This window comes from Hesperophylax consimilis, chromosome 27, assembly GCF_061612785.1.
Source record: "Hesperophylax consimilis isolate HC1 chromosome 27, BYU_Hcon_1.0, whole genome shotgun sequence".
Taxonomy (NCBI): domain Eukaryota; kingdom Metazoa; phylum Arthropoda; class Insecta; order Trichoptera; family Limnephilidae; genus Hesperophylax; species Hesperophylax consimilis.
In genome coordinates this window covers 9,282,492-9,303,646 of record NC_142862.1, presented here as the reverse complement: position 1 = coordinate 9,303,646, position 21,155 = coordinate 9,282,492, and the positions used below count along the sequence as shown (strand labels likewise).

General features: G+C 34.2%; 1 protein-coding gene and 1 non-coding gene across 4 annotated transcripts in view; one reads left to right on the top strand and one right to left on the bottom strand.

Annotated features, from left to right (window-relative positions):
• Positions 1–21,155, bottom strand: part of LOC149410552 (fasciclin-3-like) — a 503,655-nt gene that overhangs the window by 182,721 nt on the left and 299,779 nt on the right. The gene's annotated exons all lie outside the window — the stretch shown is intronic.
• On the top strand, positions 19,143–19,215 carry TRNAD-GUC (transfer RNA aspartic acid (anticodon GUC)). Its single transcript has one exon. It is a non-coding gene; the product is annotated as a tRNA-Asp (tRNA).

Here is a 21,155-nt window from a genome sequence, read left to right as displayed (position 1 = left end):
CCCAAGAGTTATTGTTGAAAAGCCTCTCTATCCTCAACGTGTGACTGTTTGGTGCGGTTTATGGTCCGGTGGAGTCATTGGACCTTACTTTTTCGAAAATGAGGCTGGAGCAACAGTTACGGTGAATGGATTACGCTATCGAGAGATGATTAATGATTTTTTTATGGCCGGAATTGGATAGCATTGATCTGGACAACGTTTACTTTCAACAAGACGGCACTACGTGCCACACAAGCAACGAAACCATTGATCTTTTACGATTGAATATCAAAATAACACCTCTCATTGGAAAACCCTGTAGAAGAAGAATTGTGAAATAAACGAAGATAATTAATATTTATAAATGCCGCGGGTCGACAAATGGTTAAAAATTAGTGTAATAAACAAAATAAATATTATCATATTGTTGTATTTAGGTAGAAAAATAATATATTTAGCTTTAAAATAAAGTTCTCAACACTATCATCAATTTATAGATATAACCTTATGAAGACTTGAGTTTTAATCTCTCTGAATTCCGCTGAGTCTAAGTTCATAAGGTAATCTATTCTAAGCTTTAGGACCTGATACTATGAAAGCTTGATCTCCGAATTTAGTATGTGGACTGCGCTTTGGTTTCTTAGACTCGATAGCAGCTGATTTAAGAGTTGTTGATTCTCGTGAATTAGTGATTTGGGGAATGCAATTCGAATAAGTTAGGCGGAGTAATTTTCTGTAATTGCTTGGAATACCATGAAGGAAGCTTGAACTGAATTTCACAAGGAAATTTGAACTATTAAGGTTTCTAAGATGCTAGATCATCATATGGAAATATTTTGGTATGCCGAAAGTCGTGCACTATCTGTTATGTTGAAAATATTCTTTCAAATATCACGTGTGGGGAAAATATGATAAAAAATAATAAAGTTCACTGAAATGAAGAGGCAATTTAACTTGATTATTTATAGATTAGTGAGATTATATTAAATTTCTCTCGTCAAAAATTGAATAGTCTTACTAATAAAACAACATAACCCAACCGTTAAAAGGGTTTTTAGTTACAGATTAAATAAATACTGTATAAGTTGTTTTGAAATCATACTATTAAACGTAGTTTTATGACTGTGCTACTGGATTGAAATAATATATAATCATAAGTTTGCACAACTTTAACTAGCACAAAAATACATGGATTCAAAAATAACATGACTGACGACTGCTACACCATAGATAAAATATGTGTGTATCTTTTCAAGAACTTTACATGGGTTTTAATTTGTGAGGCGGTTATGGGTACCGCCGCCCAGTGAACCATTTATTGGATAACGAACACCCCTGTCATAAGTGACCCCAAGTGGTTGGCTATGTTTGGCGACTTAGCAGGGGTGACTGGTTTCATGGGGTAAGGTTTGTCTAGGTCTTGGCGGATGCGTTTGCCCACAACTGGAGAGTCCGGTTGATGGAAGACTTTTTGGTTTCTGGAGCCGGACTCTAGACCCATCGTCTTGCATCGCAGTGGTAGGGGGGGATTCATACCTCCGTCACCCCTAGACTCATACATGTTTCCTTCCCACAACTTCCTCATCCTAAAAAGACCCTCCACATAGTTTCCCAAACATGAAAAAGGCCCTGAGGATTTGATGAGGCCCAGGGTCTCCTATGTGGAGCTAATGTAAAACATTTATTTTTATTTTTTATATTAACTCCACACAGGAGGCCCTGAAGAAAAATGATTTCCCTCAGGGCTTATGTCATCTTTGGGGATGCTGTGTGGAGGGTCTTTTTGTGGAGAGGAAGGAGTGAACATGGGTCTTGAAGAGTCTCAAGTTGTAGGAGGAAGGAAACGCAGAGGCCAGCAGTTCGTTCCACAGGCGAGTTGTTGAACCTAAGAACGAATCGTAGAAGCGACCCGTTCTCATGTGACAAATGTCAACTGTGTACAAATGTTGGGCGCGCGTTTGGCGTGTATCCCGACTACGCACCGGTGCCGAAGGGATCAATGACGCTAGTTCCTCAGAGCATCTTCCATTGTAATACCGATAGAACAAGGACAGCGTACCTACCTGACGCCTGTGCTCTAAAGATTGCAGTCCGTTTGTTAAGATTGGGGAATCTATCAAACGGATCGCCCGTTTCTGCACAGAGTCAAGGGTTTTTTTCAGGTATTTAGGGGCTCCGGACCAGAGATAGCTGCCAAATTCGACAGTAGGGCGCACTTGCGATTTGTACAGGGTCAGCAGTTGTGTACTATTAAAGTATCTGCGGGCCCTGTACAGTACGCCCAGCTTCTGAGAGGCCAACTTTACTCTGGCTTCGATGAAGCCCCCGTACCTGAGCTGGTCACTTATAGTTACACTAAGCATATCAATAAAGCATGTCAAACATATCAAAAGCATATCAAACATATGGCTATTAAACATTTATTAGTAAAGTTTTTACAAAAACAGTTGTTTATCAATTGCATAAAATTCAAAACATGTTTATTAGTAAGGCTGTTAATGGTTTAAGCAAGAATATTACAAAAATAGTACATTTTTCTATAAATTAAACAAAAACTATAAGCCCTAAGATATATAGCACAGCACTTCTCAATGAACCTAACTTTAATAAAAAAGTAGCATAAAAGCCTGTACCAGACACGACTTTGTCTAAATGGTCACGAGATACAAACAAATATAATACGGTTAATGTAATTACAGCGAGCATGTTGGTAATGGTAGCATATTTCAAACATTATTGATCAAGATTTGACCTTCCGAATCCAAGTTGTAATTGTATTTTTGTACGTATACGTATTTAAATGAAATTTCAGTGTAATTCATTGTAATTACCATTATTTAATAAATAAATAAACCCATTTTACATTTAGAGTTTTCAAATAGACTCATTTTGAGTGTGAGTGTCCAGAATCAGTATTATGGCATTCCCAATGACGCGAAGCTGGATGGAGTGGGGAGAAAGAGGAGACGGGGAAGAGCAAGGTTTTCAGTAACTGACCAGTTGAGATATCTTCACAAAACACAACTTAATGCAATGTTTCAATTCCGAAAGGTGGTCTTTCTCTACCAAACCGAATGAAAGATACTCTCAGTATTGCCCTGGTGTAAGACCATCATTCAGAATTGAAACGTTGCTTGAAATGGCTTTTTCCGTGTTTCGTAACCAGATTTGAATAGCCTGGTACTCCCCCACCTTCATCTTCTCTTTCCTTCTACCTTCAGCATCACAACATACTCCAATTGGGGATGCCATAGTCTCACTGACTCCAAACGGTTGGGAGCAGTTGGGACACTCCGTAACTGGTTCTAAAATACTTTATTTAATTTATATATAACGTATTATTAACCATCACACGTAATTACGAAGTTAAGGAGATAATCGCTCTACCAGGAGGTCGTAAAAAATCCAGATAAAACGCAAAATACCCATCAATATTTTTTCAATAAATTTAAAAATTCAATATCGATAATGGCCCTATAAATCGTCAACCCTGCCCCAATTATATCTCCTTATAAATCTAAATCTCCCAACGCGTCGATAACAAACCGACAAATCAACAGATCGATATCGAAAACAACCGAAGTCGTAGATTAAACGCGCTTCTGTCAGTGACAACAGCCTCTTGGGTAATTTGACGGGCATAGAACTGTGCGATTTCATAATGGGCCTTTGTCTTTGGAGCCGTGATCTCTGCTGTTAATATTATGATCCACCCTGAATAGATCCAGGGGTTCACAAATTTGGCATTGGAGACTGAACGGTGCGGGGGTTTGTCGTCAGGTGTCGAAAGTACAGTTCCATGAGAAAACAGAACTGTGACAAAACAAAACGTCGAAGAAAAGTGATGGAAAGAAAAGAATATTCTGTTTTCACTGTTCTAAGAAAATATATGTGTTCTCTAAGGACGGTTTATTTCACAGAATTTAAACAAGTCATCAAATTTTAAAGTTAATATTCAAGATGTTACTATCTAAATACACAGAGAAAACTTACTGATATAAAACACTGTAAATTTATTAAAAAATCTGGTAAAATGATCAATTTTCCTGTTAAAAACGAGACTGCAGGTCCTTAACGATAAAATGAATTGAGACTCCCCTTCAGGAAAAAAACACAGAGTCAAAAGTCATTGATGTACGGAGCGTTGAAGATATTTGGAGGGCTACCAGAAGAAATAAAATCAGAAGAAAACATAAAAACATTTAAAATTAAATTACGAAAATATGTGATTAATTCATTTTAAATGTGTTACTATAATTATATGTATATGTATATAAGGATTGTATTAGGACATAGATAACTATGTACCTACTTAAAATACCGCAATAAACAATAAACGAATGAATTGAAAGAGTTCCAAACAAAATATTAGTTAAAAGATAATGTTTTATGAGAACGGTGGAACACGTGTTCATACAAATAATACTGATATTGTCGCCTTCCGTTATGATATTTATAAGGGAAAAAACACGTGTTTCGATATATTCTGAATGACTAATATTTTATCAGGAAGTTGGCATGCTGTCACTTTTTCAACAGGATAATTTTTCTCCGTGTACAGTGAAAAAACTGGCCCATGATGAAATAATAACTTAAATTTTAACATTGAAATTTGATGAATTCTTCATTTAAATTCTGTGAAACAACGCATTCTTAACAATCCCACTTTGCATTATTTTACGTAAAAATATTTTTCAAAATTACAATTGAACATCCCAACCTAACCTAACCACAAAACCTACTCCGTGGATGCGAGCAGACAGCAGCAGTGTAAGAATGTTAACAAAGCTAGTAGGAAATAGGAATCTCGCGAATGAGCGTTGAAGGAATGAATGAATGAAAGTCTGAGGAATGAATGGGGGTTATCGGTGAGCCGGAAGCGGATATTCAAACTATTACATCCGAACCATTAGGCGCTTGATTTATAATGGATTTATAGTAAGGCTTCTTACTTCTTCGCCATTTCAGGGAATTGAATAATCGCTGGAACTTTGTTCGATTTAAACTACTATTTCTACTCTGGCGAAAATTCAGGGATTTGACCTTATTTTAAAAGTAATAAATCTCCAACTTAGATTAGAATTTACTAATATGACATTGTTGGTGATAGACTCGATTCCTGATGTATATCTCCGGGAAATAAAAAAACTGGATACTCAAAACAATTTGCATTTTTTATTGTGATAGATAAAAATTAGCTCGAATAATTATTAGCATACTGTATGAATGATTCCGGGCCTCGACCTTGAAGTTGCAAATGTATTTATTTAAATCTCAATTCCTGCATTACCGACAGATATCTTCCATCTAACTAATATCTAGGATATCACAATTTTTAGTGAGGCGTTTTTATAAATGAAACGTTCCTTTAGTAGATGTTTACACCCAGATACTTTCTTGCTTCCCTCTAGTTCAACTATCCTAACTCATTGAGCTTCATGATATTACGAAAATATAAGATAACTAGCTGAAGTTCCCGGCGTTGTCAGGGCTTTATGTAGAGCTTTTCAAAATCAGATGTAGACAGTGATTTTCCACTTGTATTGTGAAATTTCATCAAGAAGTTTTAAAATTCTACTTTAAGAGGTGGGATAGGTAATGGGGTTTTTAGATATCTCATGTAGGCAGTGACCTTTCTCTTGTTTTGAAGGTGAAGTGTGCAAAATTTCATCAATCTCCAAAAAAACAAGATATGTATAAAAATCAGATCCAGGCCACCCACCACATACACCACCGATTCTTTATGTAAATAGATAGATTTACATTCTGGGCGCTTCCAGCGTTGATAAAATGGTGATTTTTTTAGTGCTTCTCGCAGCGCTGTTGAGATGTGTAGTTATCTTTATTTTTTGGTGCTTTTTTATTATTTAATTTTACATGATTAACAGATTTTCAGCATAAAAAATTATGAGTGTTAAAATTATACGTTAAAGATATGAGTGCTCGTTTATATATATTTTTAAATGTATAGAAAAGAAAAAAAACGATAATAGCAGCTATCACATGTCCATTTTGGAGCGGCGGTGCCACGCGCCACTCCAGGCCGCCAAGTAAGGTTACGTTTACAGCGCAGTCAGTGTTAGAATTTTCCGCGCGGCGGCCTGGAGCGGCGCGTGATACCGCAAAGTGTACGTGTGGATAATTTATTAACTTATTGGGATATCCTTACCGTAGAAAGCTTATTTGAAGTATTGACTGTATTGACAGATAAATTCTTCAAAAGCTATTAAAAACACGATCAGCAATTTCGAATAGTGATTTGTGATACAGATGTTGTGACTTAATGTCTAGGATGGACATTCGTGGAACCGTGTAACGTATTACCAAGTAAGGAATAAAAAGGACACATTTCCTTCCACGTTAAAGGAAATAAGCACACGTAGGTCGATATGGTTTCGGAATGGAGGAAGTCACGAAACGGATGAAAATAAAACAGCTATAAAGATCCTTTAAAGTGGTCGCCCATCGCATAGTGATCAAAGCAATCCGAAATTCACACAAATTATTATTGAACGTAGGGAGTTTCATGAAAGGACGATCTGAAGCAATTCCCTTTAATATTGTGTAGTCAAATGCATCGATGCTAGCAGTCCATAAATAAGTTCTGATAATAATCCTGATTTATAGCAAATGTGCATGAAACTTTTAGAAGATGAAAGAATGCAGAAGAAATTAAATGAAATCCCTGAGGCGTATAGTGGTAAAATCACATAGGTATGAGGTGCGGTCCCTTCATATATACTTTGGAGGGTGCGTTTCCCTTGTTATGTAGGCTTTAAATAAATATTATAATTATTACTTCTTCGTCTTTGGGGACATTTTTGAAGTTTATTTTTTCAAAAATTATGATTTTCTTTTTTTTAAACAATTATAAAAAAGTTCCACACGTCGACACTGGTAACTTAGCCGAGTAACCGCCCAATCCCTCAGATCGAACCTAGCTGCGAAAAAAAAAACAAAAAGTCACCGTGGACCAAAATTTAATTTACATTTTTACTCCAATTAATGCCAGGAATCTATGGTTAAAGTAAGTCAAGTACGTCCCTTAAGAACCTGTATAACTGATAAAAAATAAGACAAAATGAGGCTTTTTTTCCATGAGATATTTTGACGAATCGATTTATTCTTTCTTGTAAGTTTTGTCTTTCAGTGAAATTTTCTAAGTAATGAAAAAAACCAAGACCTTTGGCGAAGCCGATTAGCAAGACAAATTATAAAAATAAGATAAAATTTTATCCAGGAACTCTCTTCTCACCGTTATCAACCAAAACGTATGAAAATATTGTTTTTGTATTATACTTATGCTAGAGTTTCAGTTTTAATGTGACGTTGATTAATAAAATAGATGGGATTAAAAAAACTTTACCGAACTGTTGTAGGTACCATCAATAAAGTTTGATTATTTCACGAAAATAAAAGATAAAAGACAATCCAGAGCCTATTCACAATTTTGAAACATTAATTCCCATCCATATGTGTGAATAATAGAAAAAAATAAACGGCCCGTCAAATTGCTCGCCGAAACTCGCGAAAATAATAAATCGCCGTGTATTCTCGCGCGATTTTTAATTTGTCAACTGTCACGTGTTTGACAGTTGCCATTTTAAAGAGGAAATTTGAATTCGCAATTTGGAACACACTTTTCCAATGTGTATATAAAAGCGGATATTTACGCTTTCTTAATGACAAAATGCAAATAGGGTACTACAGCCACCGGGAGAACGAAATCAATCTGATATTAATTACAAAAAAATATTGAAACTTTTTAAAGAATTCATTTATTATTCTTCAATCATTGCAAAGTGGCGTAATTTAAATAATTAATTAATTAATATAATTCGCAGCTTTTGATGCTTGCAGCAGTCCTGAACATACCCGAATAGAAGAAACCTTTAGTGAGAACTTTGAGTTTGTTCTATGTTCTACTTGCGTTTCTATGTAAAGTGCTAAGAGTTACTAACACCATAGCTCCCTTTGACAACGTTAGAACATTTATGGCGTCTTGTCTAACATATTGACAGATCCAAAATGGAAATTGTAAAGTTCCATGCACATGATGAAAATACGTTATGAGTTAAAAATAGCTGCGCTGATTTACAAATTCTAAGCAGAAATAATCCTTAACACCAGAGCTGTTCGAGATATTTAACTGCTTCAGAATCATACATACGGACAGAAAACAGCAATGCTAACCGAAATTCAAAGAAACGAAGTCCAAAAACTATTTATTATTTTATAGCAAAAGTACAAATTCTTGTACAAAAACAATGGTAGTAGTCCGTTCTGGTTATTTTCTATTTTCCAGCATATAAAAAAGTATTACATCGTCTTCTTAATATATAAAAATTCAGTCTTCGTGTGTTTGCGCTAGCAAAAATCGAAAAGTAGTTGACCGATATCACTGAAAATTTCAACGTTTGTTCTTATTAGTGCCAGGAGTGTTTGGAGAGTGGTTTGAGTCGAATTAAAATACTGGTAATTTAGTTTTTATGTCCCTACCTTCCAATACATTATTAATCCATAGGTATTTATTATTGTAGGTATTCTCATAATTGCCAAGTGATATTTTTTTCGTCGCCAAGCAAATATATATTATGGCAATTCGGTGAGTATTTTCATGGGTGGATATTTTTTGGCAATTTATTTATTTATATTTTTAAGCTACATGAAAAAACCATTAGGCGTGTGACAGACCACGCTAAAAGCAAGCTATATTTTCGTGGATTGGCCTATTTCAGCGTATCGCTCGCCGTACATTAGCATTGGTAGTGTATGGCGATTGATATGCTAAAATAGACCAAGCCATGATGCGTATAGCGTAATGTATTGCCTACCTTAGACCTTAACGAAATAAAAGGTTATTTTGTGCCAGAAAAACCGGTATTATGAAATATCGAATAATTTACAAAACCTCATACTTTCGAAGTGCATTATTATTATTTGCAGCACAAATCTATTGTCATCAGTCACCCTAATTATGATGTATACGAAGAAGAGTGTATGTGGCGGGCAGAGTCTTAATTTTTATTCGTAGATTGATGAAATTTTGCACACTTGAACTTCAAAACAAGATAACGGTCACTGTCTTTTCAGATTTCAAAAAACCACCCCAATATCATTTTCCCACCCTTTAAAGCGATGCACTACGTCGTGTAGTATTTTAAATTGAGCCGCTATTAATAACAACCCTTGCGTAGATGGCGATAAGGTTTAAATTCCCGCTTAACACCATCCGCCTCTTTTGATTACTGCAAGAAAAAAACATGGCCAAAAAGCGCCTTTTATTTTATTTTGTGGATGTTCAGGCATAAATATTTTTTTTTCGATCATTTTATAAATAACTTAATTTGCCACAGTATACAATAAAAACATAACTGAAAATGGGTTCGTAAGCAGGAGATTTTGAACTTTAAAGCAGTTTTCATAGGCCTTTTACATTATTTTTTTCTGGGCTTATAAAAAGACTTTTCTAAAAAATACTCGATTGTTTCAAAGGCCAAGATGTATTCTACTCGCAGTATTTAATTAAAGCATCTGAACATTTCTAGGCCACCAAATTTTCAAACCAAAAACACATGATTTTGCATTACTACGTATGGCATCGCCTTAAAGCAGAATTTTGATACTTGATGAAATTTTGTACACTTGACTTTCAAAATAAGAGGAAAATTACTGTCTACATCTGATTTCGAAAAACGCTACGTAAAGTCCTGGCAAAGCCGGGGAATTCTAGTATAATATAACGATAGAAACAGGCGATATTTGTGAAAAAAAATCCAATCACCATCAATTCACCAATTCCAATAAAAAGCAGGATGCTTATGCAATGATGGATGACAGAGAAATAAACTAGCAGCATCTGCGTGCAAATCCAATTCTTTTGACAATTCGGCTACAAGTCGCTTTCCTAAATAATTAACACTTATTCAGTCAAAATAATAATGGCGGCCATTATTTTGCAACTTGTCGGACCCTACTTGATACGGACGTGGGAAAGGAGAAAAATAATTAAATGAATTAATGTACTCGGTGTTAAGACGCCCCTGGAATTAGCTGGAATTTGTAGATGGTAGAAGATTATTCTCATCGATATAACCACACAAAAGAAATGTGTTATTCATTTTTGAATGGATAAAAATTTCACGTATTTTATTATTTGATTGAAATTCCTTCACTTAACACAAGAACATAGTTTATTTATGTCGAAGAATAATAATATGTTTTATATGTACAATCTTACTTTTAAAAAATCCCTAATACGCCGCTGCAACGCTGATATATACGGTCATGAGGGCCGTATACTGCATGTATTTACTCAATAATATTCTTGCAAGTATTTTTTAGCATGGCACCACTTTGTTGCAAACCTTAAAAATACGGTCATTTTTGCATTTTGTGTTTGCTAACTTCACGTTTCTTCAAATGACATTTGCAATGTCATTGACCCAGTCTGTATTGAAATGCTTCGAAATTTTAGCGTTTTGATTATGCGTTCCGTATTTGCATTGGTAAATCGATATTTCCATTGAAAATATTCCTCTGATAGTGCTGCCAATGGGTATTACTGCTTTTTTACATTTTCATTGGGAAACCATTTTCATGACCCATCGATATTAAAATTTGTCAAATAACGAGATTTTTAAGTCCGCGATCTCCGTCTTAATACCGTAGTAATACGTCACTAATCCTGGGGGTCGGGCGGTTTAAATATCTGTCAGCCACTAATACTGCGGTATTACGGCCGCTATACAATGTACGATTATGTGTAACGTTTTCTACTAACCTGCTGTTATCACTCCGTATTATCTATTATGAATAAGAAGGTAAAAAATATTTAATGCTTATTATTAAAAAACTTCAAAATATTTAGGGACCTACCGAAAATGCTTTCCTAAAGAGATAATCAATTTAATTGGCCTGTATGGAGCCTAAGAGTCGACATTTCTAATGTTAATTAACAAATCAGATAAAAAATAACAGAAACTAATATTTTAAAAACTAAAGTAGAAACATGGCTGAGAGAACAGAGTGTTAATCAACTTGTAAACATTATGAAGACAATGTAAAATGATTTAGATTCAATCAAAAAATATAAAAGAATAGGTAGTATCAGAACAGGAAACCCAACTGAGGAGGACAAATAAAACTTTGGCATTATTTTTATATTACAAACTTTGCCAAAGAAAAAAATATTTTATTATCATAAAAAAAGGTTTTTTTACCGATTTATACAAAACCCTTCAAATCCTAGGCCCCAGATATAATAATAAAATTGATCATTTGTTTATGAACATATTTCGGTAAAAAACGGGATAGCAGGGCGTTTCCCGATAAAATTTTTGTCAATTCGTAACATATCGGACCACGTGTACTTGACTTGATAATATTCGTATTTTACTAAAAGTTTATTAAGAAACCTATCGATTCATTCATTAAAGGCCTGCAATTCCGTTTTTAACCAGATAATGAAAAATGTATAGAGATTCTTAATTAGCAATATTTTTTATCAGTATGTTATCTCCGTGTAGGTATTTGAAAATTTGATTAATTTCACCAGAAGCACGATAAAATTAACATCGATTCGGGCGTGCTGACACGCCAACGCCTACTTCTATCGACTTGTCTAATCAGTGGAAAAAAACACAATATTGCTAGCTGAGTTTAAATATTCAAGCGACAAGTTGTAATAAAAAAAGGGATAGATATTTAGTGACCACTGAGTAGGGACGGTAGTTTGAAAACAATCGTGGAAATAATCGACAGTTGTGTAGATAAAAACTGTTCCCAAATTGATTAAGTACTTCTCAAAGTTCCCAACAAGTCCATCTATCATTCCACTGTCCTTCGGCTCCCATTCCCAACCAATTTATACCAACTACTGGATGCTTCGAAAATAGAGAACATTTTTTAAGATTTATAATATTTATGAGGAGTTTAAATTTAAAGTCAAATTTGTCGAATAGACGAATTCAGTAGGTTGATGAAATGGGAAGGAGATTAGGTAAAAACGAAAAAGAAAAGGTTAGCATCAAGTATATAGAGCCACTCAACACGAAAGTATAATATTATAATCATATATTAATATCAATGCCATCCATGATGGGCATTCACATGATTATTACATTTAACATGATTATTAAATTTTAAATGATAATTACATTTTACATGATTATTACATTTTACATGATTATTAAATTTTAAATGATAATAACATTTTATATGATTATTACATTTTACATGATTACTACATTTTACATGATTATTACATTTTACATGATTATAACATTTTACTTGATTATTACATTTTGTATGATTATAACATTTTACGTGATTATTAAATTTTACATAATTATTACATTGCACAGAAACAAAAAAAGATTTTAAATGCTTAGATAGTGAACGAAAAAATTGAACGTCGTACATGGTAGTTATAAAGGTGCATTTAAGTGTATATAAGAAAAGAGAAAAAATATTTAAAACAGAAACTAGTATTTAAATTGCAGATGACATAAAATCGTAAGATATTCGTGGTTTAGGTTCGTTATACATAATTAACAAGTGAATAATACATACAAAGTCCATGATAGAGAAAAAAAGAGGGGAACAAGTTTTTACATTGTATATTTAATAAAATTAAATATCTAGGAGTAATTATTGATAAAAATCTGAAATGGGAGGAACAAATATGTCAAGTAGTAAACAAAATTAGAAAATTAATATATATATTTTTAAGAATTAGAAACTTTCTGTCAATAAAAAACCTATATTTAATTTACTATGCCTTAGTTCAATCCACTTTACAATACGCTATTATTAGTTGGGGATCTGCGTATAAATGTAACCTTCTTCCAATTGAAATTATACAAAGAACAATTATTAAAATTATATTAAAAAAATCCTTTGACTACCCAACAGAACGCCTGTTTGAAGAATTTCAAGTACCTACATTTAAAGACCTATATATTAAAAACTCATTAATCCAAATTATAAAAGAAAAAGATAAATATCAATTTTTAAATGAAAACAGAACGCGACTTAGACATGTTTTTCTATGCCCAAAACTAAATACGTCTTTTGCACAACATCATTATACTTACCAGGGAAGAACTTTAAATCGTCTACCAGAAGAAATCAGAAGCATTAATGATAAAACCCGAATACTGCTCTCTGTCAAGAGACACTTTAAAAATATTCTGAAAAAAAAAATTACTGTCACTTAATTAATCTCACAAATATCCTTATTTTTCCACAACTTCCTTTCTTTTTGTTAAATTTATTATATTAATATATTATCCTTCACTACTATCAAAAAATATACTACAGCAAACATACATTTATGTACCTACAATGAATTATTTAAATACTAACTAACAACAACATTTATGTACAATCCCCTTCCATACACAAGCAAATGCTTTCAATGGAAGAGTAGTAAAAAGACCCAAGATGTAAAATGAATTATGTACCATGTAAACATATTATTAAAAATAAAAAAAAATAATTATAAAAAAATATATATATATATTATGTGTGTTTGGTTATGGCTGACATCTTTATGTATACATTCACTTCCGTATTTATCCCTTCTTTTCTTTAAATTAGATGAGAGGAGCCAATTGCACTATGGCGTCCCCAATCGCTTAGAATAAAGAATACAAGAAATGCCTTGTGGGAGTGGTGATCCAAATATTTGCCTAATCGAGCCTTAAATTGTCAATACAAAACTGTGTTTACCAAATTCAAATGGGATGGAGATCTGCGATGTCAGGCGAGTGTAAATGAGATAAAGCGTTTGGCTATTGGGCTAAGTGAAAAATTTGTATGGAAGTATATGTTATGGGGCTCAATAAAATGGGGATGGGAAGGAGATGAAAAAGAGAAAAGTTGGAAAGTAGGTACCTGGTCGCTTAGGTAAATTTTCGATTATGAATAGCGGTTTTTCATCTCAGTGATACTTGAATATCAAAACATCATAGAATGTACCGCAAATAGACAATGTATTATATAACATTATTTATATGCAACAAAACAACAAATTTATTTGATACATCTGGATTCGTAAATCAGCACCTTAACCAATTGGCCACTTATGTTGTTTTGATACTTCTAAGTAATGTCAACAACAAAACATAACGAATAAACGAAAGTATGACCCTGCCGCCGAGAACTTAATTTTTACCTCTATTTCTGCACCATACATAGTTTACGAGCAAGAGGGAGAGGCTACAACGGAGCTATCAGCGGTAAGCCGATACAAAGACTTGCACTCAACACTCAAATTTGCTACTAGCTACACTTTTTCACACCAATCTAACCCTATGCGTGGGTACACACTTAAATCCGGGATCGTAAGTGTAAAACCGTGTCTGTTTCAACATTTCACACAATAATTCATACTTTGCACCACCGTGTACTCGGGTATTCGCCTATCGTTCCCACGGGCATATCTGTAGGCACACACTATACCATACTATATCCCAATTTTTGAATACAAGTACTTTAAAACTTCTACGGTGCGTATTATATGTTCACAATGTTAAGGACAAACTAATTGCCATGGATTGATTGGTAAGTAATATGGATGTAAATTCGACGATTTAAAGTTTTTGAAAAATAAACGCTTCGAAAGCTTTTGCCAATTCAACGTAGTGATAGAGCGGTTAAGATTCTCGACTATGAAACTAGAGACCGTCGATTTAAATCGAGGGTTACGTTTTTTTTCACAATTGTTTATCATAAAATAACGTGCAGAGTAGTGCGTGTGGCACCTTCCAGAGTGGTAGATACTCTCAATATTGCCATGATAACCAACTAACTAATCATCACGCCGTTTCTCCGCACAGGTAGGCAGAAAACAGATGGCCAAACATATCGGTCTTGGCACACACTCCTTGCCTCATTCGCATCATACATCGTCTCATAATACTATTCTATTATTCTGACTCTGGCCAGGGTTCAACTCAAGTATCTGATTCACTTGATCGTGCCATGTCTTTATAGGGCGTTCCTGACTTCTTCTAACATTCACATTAGCGTTATATATTCTCATTTCTTCGTTCATTCGCTCTACATGCCCAAACCAAATTTCTCTTAATTTTACTCACTACGCTTACATCAGCCTTGCATTCTTTGCGGATCTCCACATTTCTAACACAATCATATCTACATGGTTTTACCCCACATTCGCCTCACCAATCTCATTTCTACATCATTCAGTCTATTTGCATTCTTCCTCTGCTACTCCCAGCACCCCATTGTGGACTACGAGCTTCTCTTCTCTGGACATATACTTGCTAGCGCCAACCGTGTTCAGTCCTCCATTAAAGAAATTACCTGCATTTACCCTTCTTTCAATATCTCTATCAGCCTTCCCATCTCTCGTAAACATACTTCCCAAATATACACAAACTCATCCAACTGCTCCAAGTATTCGACTAAGACCACTATTCAGAACAGAAGAGTTTATTGAAATGGAAAAAGCTGTGTTTAGTGACCAAAGCTGAATAGCCAGGTACTTGCTAACTTGCTCTTTTCTATCTCCCCCTCTTCCCCACTCATTCCCTTTATTGGGCAGGCCATAGTCTCACTGGTTCTGTATAGTTGTGACATTTGTACAGTATTCACAATAAAAAAAGATTTTAAAGTATCAAATAAAACGAAAAAAATATGAAAACGAGCTAAACCTCGTACATAAAAATAAGCCAATAATAATATTTGAACTCAAAGTATCCACGAAATAATCACTAAAAAAACACGATTGACATCGAAAGGGTAACATTACGTAAAAAACGTACGTAAAAACCCGTACGTAAAAAATCATCCCGAAAAAATACATTTCTCACCAAAAAGGTCTGCAAGTCAGGTTTCCGGTCAACCTCTCAAATACTGTTACACCCTGTACAATAAAATATAAACTATATTTAACCACCCGGTATTGGGGGGTGGGAGGCGCAGGGTACGGTTAAGCCCTCAGGGCTACGGGCCCAGTGTAGCCAGAGCAAACCGGGCAAGGGCCGCGGTCCCGAAACTAAAACTCCGCCATGGAAATGCCCCAGGGCTGCGAAAAATTACAGGACTCCCTTCCAGAGAAACTAAAGCGTGAGCTCCTCAAACTTTCCGTGTAAAGTTGAAGTTGGACCCTGGTCGGCATTATGTTCATCGTTCGGTCAATAGAATTTGTTTTCCTACCCTGTTCTGTTTGCCTCGTTTATGTGTTTTATTAAACAAACGGAAAAAAATATTCATGAAAAAGCGTTTTGTATTATAGATAAACAAAAGGATATGGTAATACTTTTCAATGTTGTCATATGACAAAAACAATTTACAAAAATTAAAACTTAACAAATATTTTCACTTTAAATTAATACCTTTTCTTGACAATATATTTTTCTCGTGATTTGATTATTAGCTGAAGTGTATCTGGCTCGCTCGGGAACTTATAAACGGTTTAGAGTTAAGGTAATGGTGTGTAATTAAGGTTGTAAGGCTTTTTTAAGAGATACAATTCTGCAATATACTATGTTGATGTATCTCATAAGGTTTATCCAGCGTTAGCAATGTAAGCGCCAGAAAATATAATTTTTTTACGACTTGATAACAAAACATAAACCTTCCGGAAGAAGTTTTATAAATTATAGTGAAAACCCTTTCAAAATCCGTTGCATAGCTTAGAAGAACTAAGCGTATAAACAGATTGTACACCATTGAGAGATTAGAGATAATTCTGTTTCAATGTTGAGTACAATAATAAAAATTAATGAAATTATACTCAAACCCAAGACCTTGCATTCCGAATATCTACAGATTTCCCTTGGGCTAAAAGTTTGTAAACTCTTAAAAAACAATTGTTATTTTTTAAGATAATCATTTGCCGTATTGAATAAGTAATTATATTAAATTCCTTTTATAGAAAAAAATGGTAAATTAATAAATTACATTTGGTATTTTTACTAAACATGTTATAGGTATGAAAAAATCTTTAAAGGATTTTTTCTTTACACATTTTTCGTTTCATAGTAGCCAAGAACTTCCCTATCTTTTTCTTTCTCATCTCCTTCCCCTCCTCAATACCTTCAGCGTCACAACATACCCCGATTAGGGTAGGGATGCCATACTCTCACTGGTTTCAGACGGTTGGGATCAGTTGGGACTCTTGTGCGGTTTCATATAAAAAAGTCAGTTTTTGTTAAATCTTTTCCCTAACGTCTATTAATTATATATATCATTGAAGAAGAAGTGATACTAATAAATCTGAACGAAACATGAAGCAGAACAAGACACAGAAATATAAATGATCACAACTAGGAATCGAACCCAGGATCTCTCTCCAGGACCATTGGGACAAAATGGTCAAGTTGGTTGGTTGGTACGACAAGAGATCCTAGGTTCAATTCCTAGTTATATTAACCGTTATCTTTTTATTTTTCTGTGTCTTGTTCTGTTTCATGTTTCGTTTAGATTTATTTGCATTATCTTCTTCTTCAATGATATATTAAATTTATTTGTATAACCTTCAAAATAAGTTAAAAAGAAAATAATATTAATAAATATATATTTATTAATATTAGCGGGCTCCCTCTAACATTCGTATTAACATATCTTACTTTCTCTTCATTTTATTGAACGCTTACTACGATGCCTTAAATTTATGAAATTAAGGTAACTTTACAACTTTTCAGACCCTTTCCCAGTTTGAAAACATTTCTACGAATTTTCAACATAATTGTTTTGTTCAAAGTTCAGAGACTTGTCTATTCAAATAAATATGGTTATCATTATTTTTAAAAAAAAACTATAAGTTTTTAAGGCATGCCGTAAAAAATCTGACCATAGCCAATGGAACTATGAAATTTTCACTGACAAAATATTGTGAGGCTGAAACAAGTGGGGAGAAAAAAAATTAAAAGGTGAAGGTTGACAATCTAGCGATTCAGATCTGAACACTAAATAGGTACAACCAAAGCCACTTCAAGAAAGTTTTGAATCTTACCAGCGATAGTTTCTCACCAGGGCTATACTAAAAGTAACACCCAAGTTGCTATAATTAATCTTTGCAAAGTGCGTTGCTGTTCATTACTGATCACTAAACATAACTAAAATTACTTTAAGCACCGTTTAGATTCTGAATAACGATAGTGTCTCCTTGTGGTGATTTTTGTGTTAATACCGCACAAGAGTCCCAACTGCTCTCAACCGTCTGGAACCAGTGAGACTATGGCATCCCCAATTGGGGTGAGGCTGAATGCAGTAGGGAGGAGATAGAGCAGAGGAAGTTGGGTAAGTACCTTGCTATTCAGATCTAGTCACCAAACATTTCAAGCAACCTTTTAATTCTGAATGGCGGTCTTTCACCAGGGCGATACTGTGAGTACCGTTCACTTCAGAAAGTGAAGATTTGAAACCGCGACCTCCGAATTCGTTGTTGAAAACCTTACCCCCCTCGTCCACGGAGGCGATATTTTTGCCTGTTAAGTTTTACAAACGTGCATTTTCTCAAGATTATATTTTTTAAAATTATTATTTATTTTGTTTCAGAAAACAGTTTGAGAAGTTCCGTAAAATCTTTTGCATACAGAATCCGAGAAGGTTTTTCAATCTTTTTGTTTCCAAGTTGGAGAAGTATCGTCCCGCTCGCGGGCAAAACCTGTCACAATTTCCCATGCCGAGATTCGATATTATTACTATCTCCTATTCTATACCTTATCCGTTATACCGATCTATCTGCCGCTCTGAAATATAATAATGTCTGGAGATGGCAGAGTAGGAGTGTTAGACGTGTCGGAAGAAGATAGTATAAAGTGGTTTACTTGTAAACTAGAATTATCTAACCAATCTTGTATTATGCGGTACTCTGTGTAGGCATATTGGCACTTTAATTATAATTTCATTAACATAGCACGTTTATAATTGTTGGGAAATATTTGCACCACGGTACCTACTCGATATTGGGTAATTTTGCTTTAGAAAGGATAAGGATGGAGGAAGACTAGAATAATTCAATAAATACTAGTATTTTAGTCAAACATTATTAAGAACTAAATTTTTATTTTTGTAGGAAAGGCATTGTTAAATACTAAATCTCCTACTAGGTGGCGTCGAGATGTATTATATCATCATTTGTTTGTGAAATATTTTGACTTGCTTATTTGGCGGTTCAAAAATAAGCCGACGTAGCATAGTGGCTAGTGCACCTGACCGTCAATCAGAAGGCTGCGGGTTTGATTCCCGTCGGCGGCATTTATATTTTCTAGAAAGTTTTTTCAATTAATATAGGTATTTTAGGCTAATAATTATTGTTTATAATAATTTATCATACATATGTATTCATTCATATTATGTTATTATTATTATTTAATGAACAGGCAGCAGTCTGCTGATGCGCTCATATCTGATTTCAAAATAAATACTTTCTTCTCTCCAAATAAGAATCCAATAAAGCTTAAAATTGATTCATATTACTAGAGGAGAGAGAGAGAGAGAGAGTAAGTTTGGGTATGTAGAGCGAATGAGTAAAGAAAGGAGTGTAATAATTAAATAATAAATAAATTAATAATGAACAGAATTGAATTGAATTAAATTAATGACGCAAATGTAAATGGTAGCAGAAGTCGGGGACGCTCGAGGAAGACATGGCCCAGAACCAGATACTTGAGTCGGGCTCTGTCAAGTGTCAGAATAATAGAAGAGTTTGTATGGGACGGTCTGTTGTTTTAACGCAGGTAGGGCAAAAGTAATGTCATAGTGTGAATCGACTGCCATTTTGTTGGAAATTTAAAAAAAAAAAGTTTGCATGAGACGCTCATCCGAACGCTTAATTAATTTTTATTTTATTTTTTTTATTTGCACTTAATATGAAGCGGATTTGTCAATTTGAGTGTCCTAAAATAGGAGATAAAATGTCCCTTCCTAGTTGGACTGTTAAAGTTATCTCATATCTGTGAATAAATTGTGTATTGAAGGAACAAATAAACATGAAGGTTATACTTTATTTAAACGTATCCCAAAATGTGTAAAATATCATGATTAATATAAAACGAAACAGACTTAATCCAATACAACATCATTACAAATGAAATTGGAGATTGTCAGTTTGATGGATAGGTACCCAAACTCCCATAAGAAAGGGATACAAAGATAAATGAAATGAAAGAAAAATAATCGGGATACAAAGAAAAGTTTTAATTGTACTCCATTGATGCATTATATTTAGATGAGATAGGAAGTGAAAAAATAGGTTTTGCTGTTTTACTGTTTTTCAAACTCTCATTGGGAGAAACTCCAACTAAAATTACCGAATCCGGTCTACGAGCATCGCTTATCCCGTTCTAATAGTGGAACAAGTTTTACGAATATATCTATCGATTCTTCGAAAAAAATGACTTGTAATCAATTAAAGGAATGAACGTCAAAAGTGAAAACGATCAATAAGGTGTCAAAAAACGGTGAAAAACGATCAATTTTCAAAAATCTAAAAGTGGTTTTCCCCTATGTGTTTAAAAGCTACGATTTCGACGTGTGTAGGTAGATCTCAGAATGATTTGTATTCATGACAGAATAATATATATTTGCCACATTTTTTACCGTACACAGGCTTACACTTAAAACGAGTAAAGTAAACAATGCTGTCTAAACTTTCAAAGAGCTACCTGTAACAGGGGCGTGCAAGACTTGTCTACGGATCAAATTAAATGTAGCCAATTTTATAGTTTGAGTACATAAGTTTTGTACGGATTTTTCTGATCAAAAATATTGATTGTTCCATTGAAAAAGTTCTGGGAGAAAAAATCATGGTCTGAAGAATTTATTGAGATAGGTTTTGCATTATTAGTACGGTCGGATTAATATAAATTATAATAGAGCCGCAAGTTGCAATAACGGGAAGCATGAGTATTTTGCAAAGTTTTTTATGTTGTCTGGAATTGTGTTTTTCGGGCGCCATTCATTTCTTCAATTGGTCATAACTGAAACAAGTCTTGACATAGTAACTGACTGTTGTGCGGAGAGCTTATTTTTCATTCGAATTTGGAATTTTTTTAATGAAAGGTAAATTGTGTATTACTAAGGCTTGTTCTACGAGTTTACCTATATCTAAATGTCAATCCAAAATCTCCGTATGAAACCAGTAAGTAAGGCCAGTAACGTGTATTTAATATATTCTGGAAAAAAGCACGGCACCC